Here is a 22163-nt window from a genome sequence, read left to right as displayed (position 1 = left end):
AGGCACGAGTCATGAATAAAGCAAGAGCGCCTCGGTGTCACTAGAGGGCAGCATTGCACTAACCAGACGTAGCACAGCTACAGGTGACAGAATATAGATGATAGTAAGGGGCCCTATGTGTCTAATTTGGGGGCTTGTGGGTTTCACAAGTTACTTTTTATTTTGTTCTTGAGGGTTTTAGTGACCCTAATCAAAGGTTAAATTCTGAAAAGGTCAAATATAAAATAACTGACTAAAGTCAACCTCAGGCTGCAGTAACTCCTTTCTCTTAAACATTCAATAAAACAAGATTAATACAAGTGATTACTATAGACTACTACTTACAAAAGATCATGACATTATTTTTGGGTGATCTGACAGATGATGCATGCCGAGTATAATAACGAAGCACTGTTGTATCTGACATTATGTCAAAACAGTTATGTCTTCACAATATGTTTCTATATCATCCTTTTTTTTAACAAAAACTGACAGCTGCTTGCCAGAATAGAATAGAATAGAATAAGTCTTTAATTGTCCACCTGGGTGGAAAGTTGTCTTTGGCTCACCAGAACACAGAATAAACACATTTCTCATAAAAGTGATCCTCAGGAGCGGCTGACGGCACACAGCTTGTGGGGGGAAGGGTTGAGGGTGGATCCCAGGACTGGCGTGAGGTCCAGCTCTTCCTCAGAGACTCCAGGAGGAGGAGTGAAACAGAAGCGCTGAAGAAGAGCGGTGAAGAAGAGGAAGAGCTCCATCTTGGCCAGAGCCTCTCCCGCACACACTCGGCGTCCTGAGAGAGAGAAGAATGTTTTGGGGGTTTCTGTTTTGGCCTTTCCTGCTCTCCAGAGCATTTCCATTTAGCATTCAAAGCAGTAAACATGCCAATTGACCATCTCTTGCATGTGTTAAGTGGGTTGGGTATCGTTTGAATTTGAACGATTCCGATTCCGATTTCGATTCGTTGTTTTGATTCCGGTTCCTAACGATTCTCGATTCCGATTCTTGTAAGAAGCAGGGTCAAAAAAGCTTGAATATTTTAAATGAGCTAGCTAACCAACGGTCTTTCTGAATGACATAGTCTGATCTTCTCCATCAATTTTAATTCCATGAACTTTTTACTTTTTATGAACTTTACTTTAAATTTCTCACAGGGCTGTTTTCAACTACAATATAAATATCAAATCTATGAACTGTTGTCTTGTTGCCTCAGCTCGGTTATGCAAACACCTTCTTCGTTGGTGTTTAGCGGCTTCTTCCGTTTCGCAGACTGGGAATTAGTGGTGGGGGAAAAAATCGATTCTGTTCAGTATCGCAATATTTTGTGCACACAATTAAATCGATACTTGTAGCTCAAAGTATCGCAATACTTAATTATATAATTTAATTATCCATTTGACTTTTATTTGAGTCGAGTTTACTCAGGGTTTACTCTGATCACATTAAATTAGCTTATTACGCTTATAAGGGGGGCACGTGTTGTGGTGCTTCATTGTGCATTCAACAGCAATAATAAATGAAAATGGCTTCACAATCACAACCTGTTGTACACAACACTCTACACTACTTTCACATCGAAAAAGGTGGGTGTATTTTGGTTTTCAACAAGAAGTGAATAGTAAGGACCTTGACATGCACCATGCCATTGCAAAGTAAGTTGAACAGTGTTATTTTCCTAATTTTTTGTAATGACTTAGAATAATATGAGAGACATGAATAGCAATATATCGCAAAATCGAATTGCAATACTTGGTGTATCGCAATATGTTAAGAATCGCAATATTATCGAATTGTGGCCCAAATATCGCAATAGTATCGAATCTTAATTTTTTTGCCAATTCCCACCCCTACTGGGAATCGATACTAGGAATTTAAATTTAAACTTTTGAACGATTCCGGGAGAATTGGAAAGCTAGTCCCGGTTCCCATCGATTCTCGATTCTCGATACCCAACCCTAGTGTTAAGTGCGTCACACCAACATTTTAGAGAAGGTTTTTGCCCTAGTCTAAAGTACAGGCTAAAAACGTACACATAAAAGCCAAAACCAAATCATAATTTGCCCATTTAATTCAGATTATTGTGAAGCCCAGTGGACCTCACTGCAGAGTTTATTTCTTCACATGCCCAATGACATGAAGTTCACAGTCAGGGCAGATGTAGTCAGTTATGCCAGTTCACACACTGCCTCATGTTAGAAGTGAAGGGTTAAGGTCATTAGGAAGAACGTCCTGTTCGTTCTGTTTTGGCCACTGACTAGACTGCAGTGAACATTAACCCTGTATAAAATTAACCAAACCAAGTCAACAGTTATTTGGCATAAAAGCAGTCATCCATCCATCCATTAGAATCATTCAGAACGACACAGTGTCCAATGTGGATTCCTTTAGGCTCCTGGGATCAACCATCTCACAGGACCTAAAATGGTCTCCCCACATTGACGCTATCCAGAAAAAGGCCCAGCAGAGGCTATATACTTCCTGAGACAGCTATGGAAGTTTAATTTGCCTAAGGAGCTGCTGACCAATTTCTAATCATTCATCATTCAGTCTGTCATCTGCATCTCCATCACTGTCTGGTTTGGGTCAGCCACCAAACAGGACAGGGCCAGACTACGACAGACAATTAGGGCTGCAGAGAGGATTATTGGAACTGACCTCCCCTCAACTTCCTTGTTTGTTTATGCAAACCTGACCAATAAAGCTGATAAAGAATTCTGATTCTTTCAACATATTGTACTGTCATACAGAATGTCTGGGAAATGACAACCCTCTACTCCATTAGCCTCCATTGGTGTTAACAACAAACAAACAAACACACAAAAGCCGATAGAGTTGAGCACCAATGAAAAAGCACACCTGCAGAGAAAGGCAGGAAAGCGTCCCTTTTGACGAAGTGCCCCATGTCATCTAGGAAGTGTTCTGGGTAGAAGAGGTACGGTTTCTCCCATTCAGATTCATCCCTCAACACTGAGGTGAGCAGAGGAATCACACTGGTGCCCTGGTGATAGAGACAGAGGATGGCATGGGATTTATACTGTATTTAAAGGAGTAATTCCTGAATGTTTGTTCCCTTTCAACAACAATTTGATCTGACTTTTAAAACAAGTTCTGGTAAAACAATTCAAAAAATTAGTGAGAACTAGTAGATGACCAGGCAAAATCCTACACTTCTGAGGTTGTCAAAGTAAACGTATCTGGTAAATATCTGACTAGTAATTTGCCAAACCATTACATTCAACCAAATGCCCCATATACACATTCATGAACAGATGGAGTGATGCGTCAAATAGTTTCAAATAGCCCTGTTCTTGTGTTAGTCTATCTAATGTCATTGATTATGGATGATGAAATGACAACTACAACTGATGATGTGAACAAGAAAATAAGCCCGGATATTGGGGCCAAATATCAAAAGGCAGAGGTTATACTGTTTCAAACAGAGCCATTGTGTTGATTATACATTGAGTGTGTAGCCTACATGATCACAGGTTACATTACATGGCTACACTAATTTGCCCTCAAACATCAACATTTAACATCAACAAGTCCAAACCTTTCTAATGAAGAATCCCTGGAAATGCACATCACAACTTGTGATGTGAGGAAGATTTAAGGGGAAGATGTTGGCGAATCTCTGGATCTCATGGATCACAGCGTGGGTGTACGGCAGATTCTTCCTATACTCATGCAAAGGTTGGCTGCGACCGATCACCCTGTCGATCTCTTCATGAACTCGCTCTACATTTGATGAACAATAAAATTCTCAAATCAAGATTCAAGTCAGTACAGTGCAGAACTTGTTTCTGCTAAATAGTTGTTGATTGATGAGCTCAATAGCCAATCAGAATACACGCTTCATACAGTGCTGATTGGATGGAAATAGTGTATGGCTTGTTGTGTCCCATTTACAGAAACACTGCATGAACAAATGTTGATTTTAGCCTGCACTGAATTTGATCACAATATTAGTTCCTTAAAGGGATATTCCGCCATTTTTGGAAATACGCTCATTTTCCACCTCCCCTCGAGCAAAACAATCGATATTTACCTTGTTCCCGTTCATCCAGCCATTCTGTGAGTCTGGCGATACAACTTTTAGCTTCAGCCTATAGATCATTGAATCGGATTAGACCATTAGCTTCTTGCCTGCTAGCTTCATGTTTAGAAGTGACTAAGATTTCTGGTAATTTTCCCATTTAAAACGTGTCTCCTCTCAAGTTAGAAAGTGCAATAAGACCAACTGAAGATGAAACCTGCCGTTTTTCTAGGCTGATTTGACATGGAACTACACTCTCATCTGGCGTAATAATCAAGGCAACTTGCAAACGTACCATAGGCGCAGTGATATCGTACGCAGCATCTGAAAATAGTCCCCATAGACAACAAGCAGTAGTAGTGCCAGTAGTTTGCAAGTTGCCTTGATTATTACGCCAGATGAGAGTGTAGTTCCATGTCAAATCAGCCTAGAAAAACAGCAGGTTTAATTTTCAGTTGGTCTTATTGCACTTTCTAACTTGAGAGGAGACACGTTTTAAATGGGAAAATTACTAGAAATCTTAGTCACTTTTAAACATGAAGCTAGCAGGCGAGAAGCTAATGGTCTAATCCGATTCAATGATCTATGCTAGGCTGAAGCTAAAAGTTGTATCGCCAGACTCACAGAATGGCTGGATGAACGGGAACAAGGTAAATATCGATTGTTTTGCTCGAGGGGAGGTGGAAAATGAGCGTATTTCCAAAAATGGCGGAATATCCCTTTAAGGTCTTATAAACTTCTGTGTCATACTTAAAAGTAAAATGCAAAAGCCATATTGCATGGTGGCTTTGCTTAAACATTTTGGTAAAAGTCCAAGTTTGCAGGATAAAAGCTAATTTTTCATACTTTCATTCGCTGAATGCAATAGAATGCAATGGATGGCACTGGAGAGCTTTGAGTGGGGTGTTCCTCTTACTCTGTATGTGGGGATGTTTGGCCATAAGTAGCAGTCCCCAGCGCAATGTGGTTCCAGTGGTGTCAGTGCCGGCTGAAAAAAGGTTGCCTACGCTAAATATCAGATTCTCTTGATGGAACAGGGTGTCCTTCTGGCCAGATGTCTGGAAGTTTCAATTAACAAGTTTCAATTGTTAATGTTTTACTTTCTAAATTAGAGGTTACTCTGTCAGTTCTCTATATAATAGGCCTACACTACCTCAATGTTCTACTGGGATATAAGAAAAGAGTCTACGAAGCCTCGGCTGTCTTCTGGGTTCAAAGTCACCAGCAGGTTCTCAATATAACCCTGTATCTCTTTACAGTTCTCTCCAACATTATTTATGAGATGATATACCTCCTTCAGCAGTGACTTTAACCACGGAAACATGTTGTAGAGCTGCAGAAAAACAAACAAACAAACAACAACAACAAAACAAATACGGTTACATTTTATTTGCAAGAGGTTTACACATTTACATCAAATCATTGATTTGATGTAAAGCGCAATATAAATAAAATGTATTATTATTATTATATTATTATTATTTTAGTTTGGACTGTGTGTTCTGCCTCTGGCAATTTACATTGCCATTCACATTTTAATTTACAGTTCAGTAGGTAGTTAAGTGCCAGTGGTTATTCTGATGTGCATGACAGCTCCTACTGTATATTGTTTGATTTATGACAGCCATAGTCATAATAAAATATTTCTAATTGGCTAGACGGAAAATATGTCTTTTAATTCCTGTAATGTTTTTTACCTGTCACTGTAATGTTGACAGCGTTGCTGTACCATCCATTTTCAGCCTCACACTAGTACTCTGTCACTCTGAAATAACTTGTATATTTTCTTTTTTACTTTTTTGTATATTTCCATGTAATCAAATGCTAATATGTCTGTATTGATACATAGATATATATTTTTTGCCTTTTGAATAATCAATTTTTAATGGGATTTATTGTTTTGGTTTTGAATTGTGAAATATCAAACATGAACAATCTTGATTTTATTTTTACTATCCATGAAGGTAAATCCTAATGATTTGAAACACAACTACTAAAATCTATTAAAACACAACCGACATCATATTCAGTTGTTGTGTGAATGTTTGATCTGTGACCACAGGAAAGCAAAGCATCTTACCACCACTAGATGGTTGCATTGTGCTAGATAGCTCAGTTAAAGGTATCAGACATTCATTGATATTTTAACCAGCAAAACACCAAAGACTAAACTCACTAATCCCCTGGTAGTGAAGGGAGAGAGCAGTTACCCCACCATGGTCTCCGGGGCACCAAACCTGTAGCTTGCCGCAACACCAGAGAACAAAGCTGGTTGGTTTGGCATTCAGAGCGCATACTCAATGTAGTGACAGTCGTCCATCACACCCCTACCCAAACTCCCCTTTGATTTCCCCAAACTCCCATCTCCCCTTTCAGTGATTGGCTGAAACAATTGTGTGATGTTTGGGGCAAAGGCTTGCTCCAATGTTTGTTTGCAGTTATAGAGCCAGGTCTGTGTGCTCACAGAATAAGGAGTTAACGGATTATAAGGAGATGTTTGCAGTTACGTATTCACGATATTCCGCAGCCAACAATGGGGGTCGCCATGACATCGAAAACGGTTATCTATTTCCGGCGAAGCTGCATTGTATCTATTTTAACGTGACGGTTGACAGTGCTTATCATATCATAACGCACATAAAAGTAAACTTTTTTTATTTTATATATGTTATATATGATGTAGTATATCCATGCTGAGGGCAGAATTGTCAACTTTTCAAAATAAATCTAAGTTGAAGCATATTCTAGTTAGCGAGAACGCACATGTAAACAGAATGAACGGAAGTTGAAAACAGTATCGGAATGATACATATTTCTGGATTAAGGAATAAGGTGGATATAAGGAGATGTTTGCAGTTATAGAGCCAGGACTGTGTACTCACAGAATAAGGATAGGAGATGTCTGCTGAATGTGACAACAAGTGTTAGAATCACTGACGGTATGAGTGTAATGGATCAGCAGACGCAGCACCTGAAAACCCTGCTGCACCTGTGCGTCCTCCTGATTGAACATAAGGCCCTCTGTCAGAAATCTGGGGGTGATCTTTGACAGTGCCTTCAAGTTCGAGCAGCAGGTCAGTGCAGTGGTTAGGAAAAGCTTTTTCCACCTACGAACCCTAGCCAAGACCAAAGCCTACCTGCCCCGCAGTGCTCTGGAGAGAGTTATCCATGCATTCATCACTTCACAACTGGACTACTGCAATGCTCTTTACACCGGCATTGACCAATCTCAACTCCGCCGCCTACAGTTAGTGCAGAACTCAGCTGCCCGACTACTCACCTGTACAAAAAAGCGCGAACATATCACCCCGGTCCTTGCATCACTCCACTGGCTACCCATCCGCTACCGCATAGACTTCAAACTCCTACTGACTGTATTTAAATCCCTCCATGGTCTGGCCCCCACTTACCTTTCTGATCTCCTCCATCACCACATCCCCTCCAGAGCACTGCGGTCAGCTGACCAGCTGCTTCTGGAAGTGCCCAGGACCAGGTTAAAAACTAAGGGGGATAGAGCATTTGCAGTCGCAGCCCCTAGTCTCTGGAACTGCCTCCCCTTCCACATCCGTGCGGCCCAGTCAGTGCACAGTTTTAAATCCCTGTTAAAAACCCATCTCTTTGCACTTGCTTTTAATTAGGGTTCCCCTTCTTTTAAGCACCTGTTTACAGTGTCCCATGGTTACCTTTTGATATCTCTCCTTTTGTTTTATTTGTTTCATTTTATCTTTTTAACTAAATGTGTGTTTCTTTTTACTCACTCTCTGCATTTTTGCACTTTACTGTGAAGCACTTTGGTGCGGCTCAGCCGTCTGTAAATTGTGCTATACAAATAAATTTGACATTGACATTAATTTAAATCCATGGATTTAAGACACTAAAGGAAAGCACAAATTATGAATTTATGAAGATATTTAGTTTTTATTTACTTTATGCTCCGGAAAGTCTTCTTTGGAGTAGGAGAGTGGAAGGAACTCAGGACTAATGGATGTGTAAAGTGAGCACACAAGGATGCGTAGATGAGGAGGAAATGCAGCTAGAACGGGACATACTGAGTTTATCCAAACCTTGTTGAATAGGGGATTGATTTTGAAATATCAAACTCTGTGTACTATCTGTTGTTTCACACTATGAGAAAGCCGTATGTAAATGTCTTCCAAAGGTTATACCACAGATGATTGTGCACATACTGATAGATTCCTGTTTTGCACATGTTGTAGATTCCCCATCCCTATCCCAATTTTGTCTCAAGATGACCAGAGTTGTCCCTCAAAATAAATAATATAGTAACAAAACAAAACTGCTTCAGCAGCCGCACCTCGGTGCTCGGGCCCTAATGAAACACACACACACTCACATGCACACAGACACACACAGACACACACCCACACAATAACATGTACGTCAGAGGATGACTCCTTAACCCTTTTACTCTCTCATTTACTGTTTTTTTTTTTTTACTCAAAGGTGTGAATCTACTGTAAGTGTTAAAAACAGGAAAACTTGAGGTTGCTAACCCACAATGTGACCCAATATGATGCAAAAAATATTATTCTGATGAATCTGAGGCTTCCCTTTGGTTTGGAAACGCCTCCAGTCAGCAGAAAGTACCTTCTGTGTTGAAAAATAGAAGTATTTGTAAAAATATATATATAATATGAAGCCAGAACTCTTGTCATACATTTTATCATGTGGATACAGATACGCAATCATAACTATATACCTCTTTTGGTTTTGCAGCACCAAAGCACGCACTTGCGCGCGCACACACACGCGCGCACACATACACACACACACACACACACACACACCTACACACACATACATTGTGTGATGACTAATAATCTTATGTCGATATTTACAGAAAGAATAGCAGATGCTACTGTATCTGAACTACTGTCAAAGCCATGAGGATAGCACTCAAGACTGTCAGAGAGCAGCCATTGTGGACACTGACTCCATGAACGATTCAGAATTTTATTGATGTATTAATTTGACAGGAGACATGGTGTAGGGAAGATGAGCCCACTGGCTTTCCCCCAGGCTATAAAGAATTAGTTGTCCCATCTAATAAGCTAAAAGGTGTAACACAAGGACGAAACTCAGGAGGAATGCTCAGATCGAGGACAGAGGCTATTTTCTTACAGACCCAAGTGCAGATGAGGAGGAGATGGGCTCAAATCAAGCATCTCAAAACTGGCTACAGTAGGAATAAAGGCAGTAGAGTATGCCTATGCTATGTGAAATATTTCAGTGTGTCTGTAGATAATGCTCATTCTGAGACAAGCTTAAAAACATTGTTGTTAACAAGGGTGAATGTTTGTGAGGAAAGAGTTGTGCTAATGACACACAGCAACTCTTTGCTTTCTCAAATACATAGCGCCTTACTGCCACTACATTGCGCTGCTTAGTCATGACTCAATCACGTGAACATATTTGAATGTTCCACCAAACTTCACTGCCCTACTTCCCTTTACCTGCTTCAAAACAACTACAATATAGCCTCTGTGTCTCAAGTACATGGTAACATGACATTATTACCTCTATTTTGTAATCATCACCACTTCTGTGAGCCTATGTTTAGTATCAATGTATCAGTTAAAATAGTTTTACTACAAAGATAGGCTTTTAGACACTATCAGACTAATTTCAGACTAATACAGTAATATGAAGCCATCTTTTTAGGAGAAAGAAGACTGCTCATTTTGGGAAATAGGCCTGTATTCATGACAGCTGTCAAGATCATTGATAAGAGATGTAAATTAACTGCCCTTGTTTACCTGTTGTTTGAGTTACAGATCTAGAATTATATCTGCTGCTGCTGCGCTGCTTTTACATGACCTGTAGGGATTGACAGCGCTGTATAATTGATGCTGGCTAGATATACAGTAGAAAATGTGGTTTAGAGATTTTGCACTTTGCACATCTTGTGACACTGCATCTTCAGCTGTGCTTTATATGTGCCATTCTCTATAGACCAGGTTTATCTTGGTCAGTGGCATGATGATTTTTAGAGGGTGTAAGAGCAATGTTTGGATCATGCACCAGACCCTTATGTTGGTAAGTACCACACCTCTGAATGCAAGGTTTGCACTTTGCACTGTGTTGGATCTTCGAGTGGTTTGCATTGTCTTTTAGGTCTAATGTCTAATGTCTGAATTGAAGATGGTCCATAAAGCTTGCCTGCTGGATCAGGATCGGCGATTAGATGATGATTTATTGTAGAAAGTACAATCAGTAGATAACAATACACAGGCTAAGTCTCAGACAGTAAAACTGAACAGAGTCGAACAGTTGTGATTGCTATCAAAAGCGGCGGTGGAGTATCTCTGCAGAAGATGCTCAGCGGTTGGCTTCTTGTTCCATGTTACACACACCCTCACAGACACAGACAGCCCAGCCTGTGCCGTGTCTGTGCCTGTAGTCAAAAGCAGCTGTCGCTCATTATAAGTTGCGTCAAGGGAGAATCACTTTTTTGTTTTTTTTATGAGGAGAGCATGAGTTTCGATTCTTCGAAAATGCTTTGGTGAATTCCCAATGAAAGGCTTGTCAGGACTGTTTCAGTGGCCTAAAATCTATATTGCGATATACATTGCAGCCTATCGCGATAACGATAGCCTATATATTGCGATATAAAAATTATAATAAAACCATTTCAGAACAGTTTACATAGACGATAAGGAAAGACCGATTTGGGGTTTTCATAAGCTGTAAGCCATATATTATCAAAATTGTAATACTTAAAGGCTTGAAATATCTCCCTTTGCATGTAATGAGTCTAGCCAATTAGTTTCACCTTTTAAGTTGAATTATTGAGATAAATGAACTTTTGCACAATAATCTAATTTTCTTAGAACACCAGAGTATAACATTATATAAAAAGAGAAAATACTACATTTCTGATATTCATGACCACACTTTGCATATTATAGCCTACTATTCATACAACTCCACACTCTTAGAAAGAATGTGTTGTTTTCTTACACATTCAATGTGTAGAAAGCCAAATAACAGATGTTGTGTCAATTTTTGCAAATAATGTGTTGCATGATTTAACTTCTACAACACAAAATAATGTGTCAACATAAAGACCAATCACAAAACGCCTAGAGCCAAGTTTTTTTTCGTCCAACGACATTTCAACGAAACAACATTTCACCAGCAGCTATGGTCCAGCAGGAATCATTCACGGTTGAAAGGACCATTAAAATGGACAGGTGAGTGGATGATTTTGTGTGTTTATCTTTCAATTGTAGACATAAGTGATTAAAAAGTGCCCAATAAGCTATAAGTTAGGCTTATAGTCCGGCAGCCCAGAGCCTTTTGATCAAACGAAAAGAGTACCAACGTTTGAGCACAGGGGCATCCAGGAGATGACCTCTCCTATGAAGATATGGATGTCTGCCGGAGCCCCACTGCTGCGTTTGGCCCCTGGGGGCCTCAAAGAGGGCTGAAAAAATACGTTCGATCAAACATTCAAAAGTACCATTTCAAACCAATCTCATATGAACAGGCAGGTCACACAGAGTACTGAATGGCCCCTGCCAGACAAATTATCTGCTGCGAAGGGCCCGGCAGACACCAAAAAAGGGCCCCTCAGATATGGCTTAGATCAAACGAAGGAGGTACCACATGAAACCACCTTGAAATGAAAAAGCACATCCCACCGAACCCAAAAATCACCATGCCAGACAAATTACTTGCTGCGAAGGGCCTGCCAGACACCCCTCAAATGCAGCCCCACTATACAATATTATACAATTGACATAGATTAAATGTTGAGAGTACCACTTCAAACAATTTCTGAACCAATTGTGCACATCCACAAAGTACAGCCATCAGCATGCCAGACACACTGTCTGCTGCAAAGGGCCTGCCAGACACCCCTCAAATGCGGCCCCAATATACAATGTTATACAATTGACATAGATTAAATGTTGAGAGTATTACTTGAAACAGACCACATGAAACCACCTTGAAATGAAAAAGCACATCCCACTGAACTAAAAAATCACCATGCCAGACAAATGACTTGCTGCAAAGGGCCTGCCAGACACTCCTCAAATGCGGCCCCAATATACAGTACAATATTATACAATTGACATAGATTAAATGCTGAGAGTATCAAACAGACCACATGAAACCACCTTGAAATGAAAAAGCACATCCCACTGAACCCAAAAATCACCATGCCAGACGAATGACTTGCTGCAAAGGACCTGCCAGACATCCCTCAAATGTGGCCCCAATATACAATATTATACAATTGACATAGATTAAATGTTGAGAGAACCACTTCAAACTGTTTCTGAACCAATTGTGCACATCCACAAAGTACAACCATCAGCATGCCAGACATATTGTCTGCTGCTCAAGGTCCACCAGAGACCCGTGAAATAGTCCCCACATAGTGCTATATTGATTCACCTTCAGTACAGTGCATAATGAAAGAACATGACGCTAAACCCGAACCAGACACGAACCAGAACTGTTCGGACCAATCAAATTGTGTGCGTGGCCTGGAGGTTTTATCACTGAAACGATTATTTCTGAAAACGTGAAAAAGTAGATATTTGGGGAAACTCCCAACTTTCATATAGCCTACAGGTCCAATCAAAGGTTTAAGGTCACTTAGATAATTCCATTGTGGGGGTCCATTTCCAATTTCCATTTCACTCCATTATAGAATAGCTGATATCAGTTGCATTTTTTTTTATCAGGTCAACAGTTTCCAGACATTATGTGCTTAAGGGGTAAGGACATAATTGCAAAGGGGTTCTCGACGAGGCAATTCCAAGGAATTACCAGTGCATGAAAATGTAAAAATATACAGATAGATAATGTAGATATGTTTACTAAGGTGTTGCTAGGGTAGACATGGTGGTTTCATAGTTTATGAAAGTTCACAGTGTGAAGATAGACAGACAAATTCGACTATAACTTTAAAGCTGTTGATAAAAAAGACAATTTAATGAATGTTGATAGACAGATAGTTTAATTGATGTTGCTAGATAAATCATTTTAAATAGATGGCGATAGGTGTATAGTTTAATGGACATTTAATGTTTCGCTAATCTTTGCTAGCTGTTATGTTAAAAATGCTAACCAGGTTGATTAGCTAATGATTTCTAAGAGTGATGCTAAAAATGCTAACAATGCTAACTATGTTAACAATGCTAACCAGGTCGATTAGCTAACTAAGCTAATGATTTCTAGCAGTTATGCTAAAGATGCTAATTATGCTAACAATGCTAACAAGCTAACTTGCTAGTGAGGACTTTTATTTTGAAACATTTGTTGCTAGGGTATCCATGGTGGCCACTATCAGGAATAATGAAGTTACGGTAGTATAATCATGTTGGTTCCTATGGAAACTGTCATAAATGCTTAATTTTAATGGTTTCTATGTTGGTTGCTACTGTTAAAAGCAGGTGTAATCTGTGGTTCAATGCATGAATTAGAGAAACTTCATTGTACTATGTCAAAAGCATCCTTAAGTTTTATTTCTAATATTATATTTTCACTTTCACAACATAGCCTATACTTCCCAATCTGCTAGACTAGGTATAAGTCATGGCCCTAGTGTACGTGCAGTAAATAGTTCAAGCATTTTTTAAGTGGATTAGGAGAACTATTAGACCTAGTCTGTATATCGCTGCACATTGACATCTTAGTATCATGTAGAGTATGGTCACTAAACTTTTAATCTTTTTAATGTCGCAATATTCAACGGCGCTTGTGGTTCAGCCGTGGGCACGCAATTGATGGGTATGTGGTGATGAACGCCGTCTACGTCATGAAGTGACAGCTTAGTAAGGGGATGGGATAAATGCAGAGACCAAGTTCATTGTATGCACAAGTATACATGGTTTTAGAAGCTTGATTTACTGATTTTTGAAAAATATATATTTCACCCATATAAATATTTGATGTATTTCAAAACATATTTCGCCATATATTTAGAGAAACATATTTAAAAATGTATTAAAGGAAATATTAACAATAACTCTTCAAAATATATGTCCAATATAGTTCCTTTGTGTATGGGCTATCAGGAAGGTTGCAGCCACTGTTGGCATGGACACTTGTAGGGCTCTCATTGGCATGTCTACACAGGATGTACAGTAACACTACGTGCTTTGTCTGGCACGGTGATTTTTTAGTTCAGTGGAATGTGCTTTTTCATTTCAAGGTGGTTTCATGTGGTCTGTTTGAAGTGATACTCTCAACATTTAATCTATGTCAATTGTATAACATTGTATATTGGGGCCGCATTTGAGGGGTGTCTGGCAGGCCCTTTGCAGCAGACAGTGTGTCTGGCATGCTGATGGTTGTACTTTGTGGATGTGCACAATTGGTTCAGAAATTGTTTGAAGTGGTACTCTCAACATTTAATCTATGTCAATTGTATAATATTGTATAGTGGGGCTGCATTTGAGGGGTGTCTGGCAGGCCCTTTGCAGCAAGTAATTTGTCTGGCATGGTGATTTTTGGGTTCGGTGGGATGTGCTTTTTCATTTCAAGGTGGTTTCATGTGGTACCTCCTTCGTTTGATCTAAGCCATATCTGAGGGGTCCTTTTTTGGTGTCTGCCGGGCCCTTCGCAGCAGATAATTTGTCTGGCAGGGGCCATTCAGTACTCTGTGTGACCTGCCTGATCATATGAGATTGGTTTGAAATGGTACTTTTGAATGTTTGATCGAACGCATTTTTTCAGCCCTCTTTGAGGCCCCCAGGGGCCAAACGCAGCAGTGGGGCTCCGGCAGACATCCATATCTTCATAGGAGAGGTCATCTCCTGGATGCCCCTGTGCTCAAACGTTGGTACTCTTTTCGTTTGATCAAAAGGCTCTGGGCTGCCGGACTATTAACCCGACCTCTCACAGGTGACTTTGCCTCAGCGTCCCCCCAACACAAGACTGTTAGCAGCTAACTGCTAACGTTAGAGCAGCTAACTTTTTTTTTTTTTTTTTGCTAAATGAGCTAAGCAGGGGGTGTAGCAGCCTAATATTCGAACCTGTTAGAGATATTATCTCACGTAAATGTGTCTGCTTGTAAACATTGTTCTCAATTCAGCTGTTTTCACGCCTGGTGAAGTTGAGAATCGTGTTAGTCAGCTATCTTCTCGTGTAGGCTACTCAACTAGCTAGCTAGGTACGATAGCTCACTTGTCTGCAACATCTGCTCACGCACTTTGAATTAAGCTGGTTATTACAGTTGGCAGAAATTGTGTGAAGTGTTGCCTTGCGTGAATAAACTGTATAAAATGGGTCGGTAAAGCAAGCTAGTTTAGGATTTGGAAGCACCCCTACGTGTAGGTTACACTGACCAAACGACGCTGCCTTCCCCACCACCATTACCCTACACGAAACGCTCTAGGTCTGCAGCAGAAGACAATGTTGTTAAGATGTCAACATAGGCGAATCTGTGTCAGGTTCTCATTTAATTTACGGTTATCCTTGCTAACTATCTTATTCCATGGGCTGTAATGGAACTTGCCCTCTTGAGTGCAGAGTCTGCTTGCATAAAGTGGTCAAAATATTTATATATATTCGAATATTGATTAAGAAGCAAGCTTCGAATATGATTTTTGGGCAAAAGCCCTAGTGTGTGTGTATATTATAGCATTAGAAATAATATTATTATATTATATTGTATGCTCAAGTAAGTATTTTATTGCATTTTAATGCATAGGTTTATGTCACATGATCAATTTGTTGCTATCATCTGTGTACCCTGTAGATATTTTAAAATACATATTTAATCTTTTTTTTCTTTTTGTCTGTTTCTTTCTCCTCTCCAGTGAAAATGGAGCTGCTAGAAAATTACTCTATCCAGCTGCTGGACCCTGGACCAACAGTCAAGAAAGTGATTGGAATCAGCCTCAACCTGATGCAGTTCTTTCCTGATCAACTTTGTGCCGGTATGTAGTGTACGTGCACCATGAAGGAACATAATGAATACAGGCTCCAGGTCAGAATGATGTGTATAATAAATGTGTACACTTTATTTCAGCATTGGACGAACATCTCCTCCCTATGCGCTTATGATGAGGGGTCTTCAAGGACGCAGCCAGAGCTTGTCTACATCGGCCATCTGACGAGATGGCCGATGGCCGAGAATTTTTTTAAAATTTGGCCGATGGCCGAGAATTTTTTTAAAATTTTCGCCGGACTTACACTTTAACTAAGACGAGTTGATACATACCTCTCACGTTTCAATGCGTGCACTCACTGTGTGGCAGAATAACACTTGGGAGCACTTCGACTCGGCGCAGTAATATCATCACTCTTGCGCTTTCAGTTTCACTTTAGAGTGAGGACATTACTGCACGTAGTCGTAGTACGTAGTTATCCCTCTAACCCGCTTAGAAATGCACCACATGTTATTTTGTCTCACCATACTTGGTGGTGTGACTACTCGTGTTGGGGAAAAAATGGAGATGTTTGGTCGTTTCTAAATGAATCTCTGTTTGGATCCTAATGAATGAACTGGGCTAGCCAGTGAGTGCACGCATTGAAACGTGAGAGGTATGTATCAACTCGTCATAGGTAAGGGAATAACGTAGTTTAATATGAAAAACCGTTGAAGTGTTCCTTTAATGTTAAGTGTGTTAAGTATGTATTAAGTATGTATAGTACATATAAGGCATATTTGTTTAATATGCACTTAGTCTTTTGAGCGTTTGTTATGCGTTATGGTTTGTATGATAGTATTGTTTTATCCATTGATAGAATTTGACATTTATTTTTGCTATTGTCCTTAAATTTAGCCTTACCATGCCATGGTTATTGTTATTATATGATTGATTGAATTACTTATTTAATTGCTATTCTCATATTCATTGTTTTATTTCTCATTAGGTTAGTGCTTAAAATGATTGTTTTATACAGTTTTATTGATAATATTGCTATTCTCCCTATTTTTGTAATTGTTCACTGTTAATTTAATTAGGGCCCGAGCACCGAGGTGCGGCCACTGAAAGTGGCTGCACCGTAGGTGCAAGGCCCTATTGTTTTTGCTCAGATTATTATTATTATTATTATTGTGGCTGCACCGTAGGTGCAAGGCCCTATTGTTTTTGCTCAGATTATTATTATTAGGGCCCGAGCACCGAGGTGCGGCCGCACTGAAAGTGGCTGCACCGGAGGTGCAAGGCCCTATTGTTTTTGCTCAGATTATTATTAGGGCCCGAGCACCGAGGTGCGGCCACTGAAAGTGGCTGCACCGTAGGTGCAAGGCCCTATTGTTTTTGCTCAGATTATTATTATTATTAGGGCCCGAGCACCGAGGTGCGGCCGCTGTAGCAGCGGCTGCACCGTAGGTGCAAGGCCCTATTGTTTTTGCTCAGATTATTCTTATTATTATTATTAGGGCCCGAGCACCGAGGTGCGGCCACTGAAAGTGGCTGCACCGTAGGTGCAAGGCCCTATTGTTTTTGCTCAGATTATTATTATTATTATTATTATTATTATAGTTTTTTCCTCCTTACCTGGCTTTTGGCCCTTTTTCACCAACTTGGCATGCTCTAAAACTCTTGAAATTTGGCAGATACGTGTGGAATTGGTAAAACTACTCAGAGACTGAGCTCTGGCCTAGGGTGTGGCTCTGGGACTCTATAGCGCCACCTATCGCGCTGTCTGTTGTGGTTGACACACGCATTCACGAAAATGGCCCAGATTTGGTGGGCATGTGTGTTCTATTAATCTGAACAACTTTTACATGTATACTCTATAGTAAATATTAGAAGAATTTGAGTTATGATTATGATTATGATTTTTGCACATCATGTATTTTGAAACACTCCTCCTAGACGGTTTATCGAAATCATGTCATTTCAGCAGTAAAATGATCTTGAGGGGTTGCCCAAGAGAAATTGCGACCAGATTTTTGAATTTCAAAAGTATATTGAAATGGCGAAGGTTTGAATTATGGCGTCTTATTAAAGAAACAGGAAGTTGGTGTTATAGGCAGAAAACAGTGACTAATTTGGTTGTAATTTGGCAGCTACATGTGGAATTGCTACTGCTACTCTGAGACAGAGCGCTGGCCTAAGGTGTGGCTTAAGGACTCTATAGCGCCACCTAGCAGCACGTTGTCTGTTGTGGTTGACACATACATCCACGAAAATGAACCAAATTTGGTGGACTTGTGTGTTATTGCTACTGCCAGTCAGACAGAGCTTTGGCCCAAGGTGTGGCTTAGGGACTCTATAGCGCCACCTAGCACATTGTTTGTTGTGGTTGACACATACAGTACATTGAAGAAAATGAACCAAATTTGGTGGGCTTGTGTGTTATTGCTATCACTAGTCAGAGACAGAGCTCTGGCCTAGGGTGTGGTTTAGGGATTCTATAGCGCCACCTAGTGTATAGTTTGTTGAGGTTGACACATAATTCACGAAAATGAACCAAATTTAGTGGACTTTTTTCGTATTGCTATCGCTAGTCAGAGACGGAGCTCAGGCCTAGGGTGTGGCTTAGGGACTCTATAGCGCCACCTAGCGTGTTGTCTGTTGTGGTTGACACATACATTGATGAAAATTAACCACATTTAGTGGGCATGTGTGTTGCTCATGCACATGCACACCAACCCACACATGTTGCTTTGATAGATTCCGAAATGTCACGGGTCCGCACCGCAGGTGCTCGGGCCCGCCATCGCCGCTTGCGGCTATATTTCTTATTATTCTCTTTTCCTCTTAGCCCGTGCGGCCCTTTTTCACCAACTTGGCATGCTCCAAAACTCTTGTAATTTGGCAGCTACATGTGAAATTACAGTCGCTACTCAGAGACAGAGCTCTGGCCTAGGGTGTGGCTCAGGGACTCTATAGCGCCACCTACCGAGCTGTCTGTTGTGGTTGACACATACATGCACGAAAATAAACCAAATTTGGTGGGCATGTGTGTTTCATTAATCTAAACAACTTTTACATTTACACTCTATAGTAAATATTAGAAGAATTTGAGTTATGATTATCATTATGAATTTTGCACATCATGTATTTTGAAACACTTCTCCTAGACAGTTTATCGAAATCATGTCATATAAGCACTAAAATGATCTTGAGGGGTTGCCCGAGAGGAATTGCGAACAGATTTTTGAATTTTTGAAGTATATTGAAATGGCGAAGGTTTGAATTATGGCGTTTTATTAAGAAACAGGAAGTTGGTGTTATAGGCAGAAAAAAGGTTATGAATTGGATGTAATTTAGCAGCTAAATGTGGAATTGCTTCTGCTAGTCAGAGACAGAGCTCTGGCCTAAGGTGTGGCTTCGGGACTCTATAGCGCCACCTAGCAGCATGTTATCTGTTGTGGTTGACACAAACATTCACGAAAATGAACCAAATTTGGTGGACTTGTGTGTTATTGCTATTGCTAGTCAGAGACAGCGCTTTGGCCTAGGGTGTGGCTTAGGAACTCTATAGCGCCACCTAGCACATTGTCTGTTGTGGTTGACACATACATTGATGAAAATGAACCAAATTTGGTGTGCTTGTGTGATATTGCTATCGCTACTCAGAGACAGAGCTCTGGCCTAAAGCCTAAAGTATACTCGACGCGCCCGAGCTGTCGCGCGACAATGTGACGTCAAAATGACGTAGTTCTCGCTGGCGCGCCAGGATTTAAACCTGCGCGCCAGGTGTCGCGCACCAGTCAATTTTTTTCAGAGTCGCGCGCCAAACAGGAAGTGAGAATGGATGCGTTCGAGATGAAGCTGTCCGAGGAAGTGCGCCTCTACAGGCACATCTATGACCCGAGTCTGAAGGAGCATAGAGATGCCCAGAGGTGCAACAACTCATGGAGAGAAATCTCCATGAGTGTTGGCAGAGATGAGCCGTCCACCCGGAAAGCGTGGAAAAACCTCCGGGATCGCTTTGGCAAAGCCAAAAAAAGACAGGAGGCAGCTACCAGAAGCGGTGCTGCAGGAGGGCAGAGGCCTGCACCCATCCTGCACGAATTGGCTTGGCTGGCCAATTTCGTTAAACATAGGCCAACAGCCACAAACGTTGAGGTAAGCAGAACATGTTTGCTTTCATGTCATTCACGCATTTGTTTTAATTTGTTTTCATGTCATTCGCGCATTCGTGCCGTAAATAGGCTACTATTTTAATAATTATTTTTCTAAAGCGTAACGTTTGAATAGCAGATTTGTTAAACTTGACTATTGAATTTGACGTGGCCTATATATTAACGTAGTTGTTTTTACATTAATCCAGACGTGCAGCCCAGCTGGCGAATCAACACTGCTGTGCAGCCAAGCGGCCGAGCCATCCCAGCTGTGTGGTCCAGACTCAGCATCTGGTTCCACAGACACTGAGTCGACGCGATCCTCCTCGCCGTCTCGGTCAGCATCACCCCTCTCCATCCCACTTTCCCCCATCGCAACCACAGAGGTGGCATCCACGTCATCTCTGCCAGTGCGTACCCCAAGGAGGACGAAGAGACGGATGGTGGACGAGTCTGTGGGGGAGATCCAGGCGCGGTTCAAGGACCAAAGAGATGCGTTGGTTCAGAGCATGAAGGAAATGCAAGAGAAAGCTCTGCAGAATGCAATGGCGGCGATTGCTCCTCCGCCTCCGTCTTCTACGGCGGCGTTTTTCCAAAGCCTTGCCATGATGGCCGAGAACCTCGACCCTGACGTGCTTGAGACCGTGAAGAAGGCGATGATGAGCACGTTCCTCCGGGTCGCCCACGAGAACCAGCGATGACATGGATAACCAGGATAATGACCAGGATAACCCACGACGACGGACCTAGAACATAACTTATTACCTATATACTGTATTATAACTTATAGCCTTATAACTAACTGTATAACTTCATTTAGCACATATATATATATGCCCATTATAGGCTAAAGCCTTATTTCTTTCTATATGTTTCGTTATTGTGTATATTTAGAGTAATTTGTCTTTATATTTATATTGTTGAATATCGTTAATTTGTCCTTATACTTATGTCACGTTAATAAACCGTGGTTTTACCTAAGCATTGTGTGCTGTTTTTGTGGTCAAAGACTAGTTAAATGACGTGGCTGAAAAGCTAGCGTGACATAATGCTCAGAACGGCATTAAGCTATAAAAAAAAGTGATTATTATTACGCTATTACGCTCGATAATAATAGTATCATAATAGACAGCCAGGGGAAGGACACTATTCATATGATAACTGCTGCCATACACTCTGTAATGTTGATAGCTGACCAGGAACAGGTGTTAATGTGAGGCAGGTGTACCAGTGTAAAATAATAGACAGCCAGGGGAAGGACACTATTCATATGATAACTGCCGCCATACACTCTGTAATGTTGATAGCTGACCAGGAACAGGTGTTAATGTGAGGCAGGTGTACCAGTGTAAAATAATAGACAGCCAGGGGAAGGACACTATTCATATGATAACTGCCGCCATACACTCTGTAATGTTGATAGCTGACCAGGAACAGGTGTTAATGTGAGGCAGGTGTACCAGTGTAAAATAATAGACAGCCAGGGGAAGGACACTATTCATATGATAACTGCCGCCATACACTCTGTAATGTTGATAGCTGACCAGGAACAGGTGTTAATGTGAGGCAGGTGTACCAGTGTAAAATAATAGACAGCCAGGGGAAGGACACTATTCATATGATAACTGCTGCCATACACTCTGTAATGTTGATAGCTGACCAGGAACAGGTGTTAATGTGAGGCAGGTGTACCAGTGTAAAATAATAGACAGCCAGAGGAAGGACACTATTCATATGATAACTGCTGCCATACACTCTGTAATGTTGATAGCTGACCAGGAACAGGTGTTAATGTGAGGCAGGTGTACCAGTGTAAAATAATAGACAGCCAGGGGAAGGACACTATTCATATGATAACTGCTGCCATACACTCTGTAATGTTGATAGCTGACCAGGAACAGGTGTTAATGTGAGGCAGGTCTACCAGTGTAAAATAATAGACAGCCAGGGGAAGGACACTATTCATATGATAACTGCTGCCATACACTCTGTAATGTTGATAGCTATAATAATAGACAGCCACTATTCATATGATAACTCTGATGTAATACACTCTGAAATTTTGATAGCTGACCAGGAACAGGTGTTCATGTGAGGCAGGTGTGCCAGTGGTGTTTAATCATATTATTATGTAGAGTC

At 40.8% G+C, this 22163-nt stretch overlaps 2 pseudogenes; one reads left to right on the top strand and one right to left on the bottom strand.

The window, feature by feature from the left end:
* Positions 1 to 22163, top strand: part of LOC134098370 (cytochrome P450 2K1-like) — a 298065-nt pseudogene that overhangs the window by 30748 nt on the left and 245154 nt on the right.
* LOC134098245 (cytochrome P450 2K1-like) lies at positions 588 to 7446 on the bottom strand (annotated as a pseudogene).

This window comes from Sardina pilchardus, chromosome 12 (assembly GCF_963854185.1).
Source record: "Sardina pilchardus chromosome 12, fSarPil1.1, whole genome shotgun sequence".
NCBI classification, from domain to species: Eukaryota; Metazoa; Chordata; class Actinopteri; order Clupeiformes; family Clupeidae; genus Sardina; species Sardina pilchardus.
This window is presented reverse-complemented; position numbering and strand designations above follow the sequence as displayed.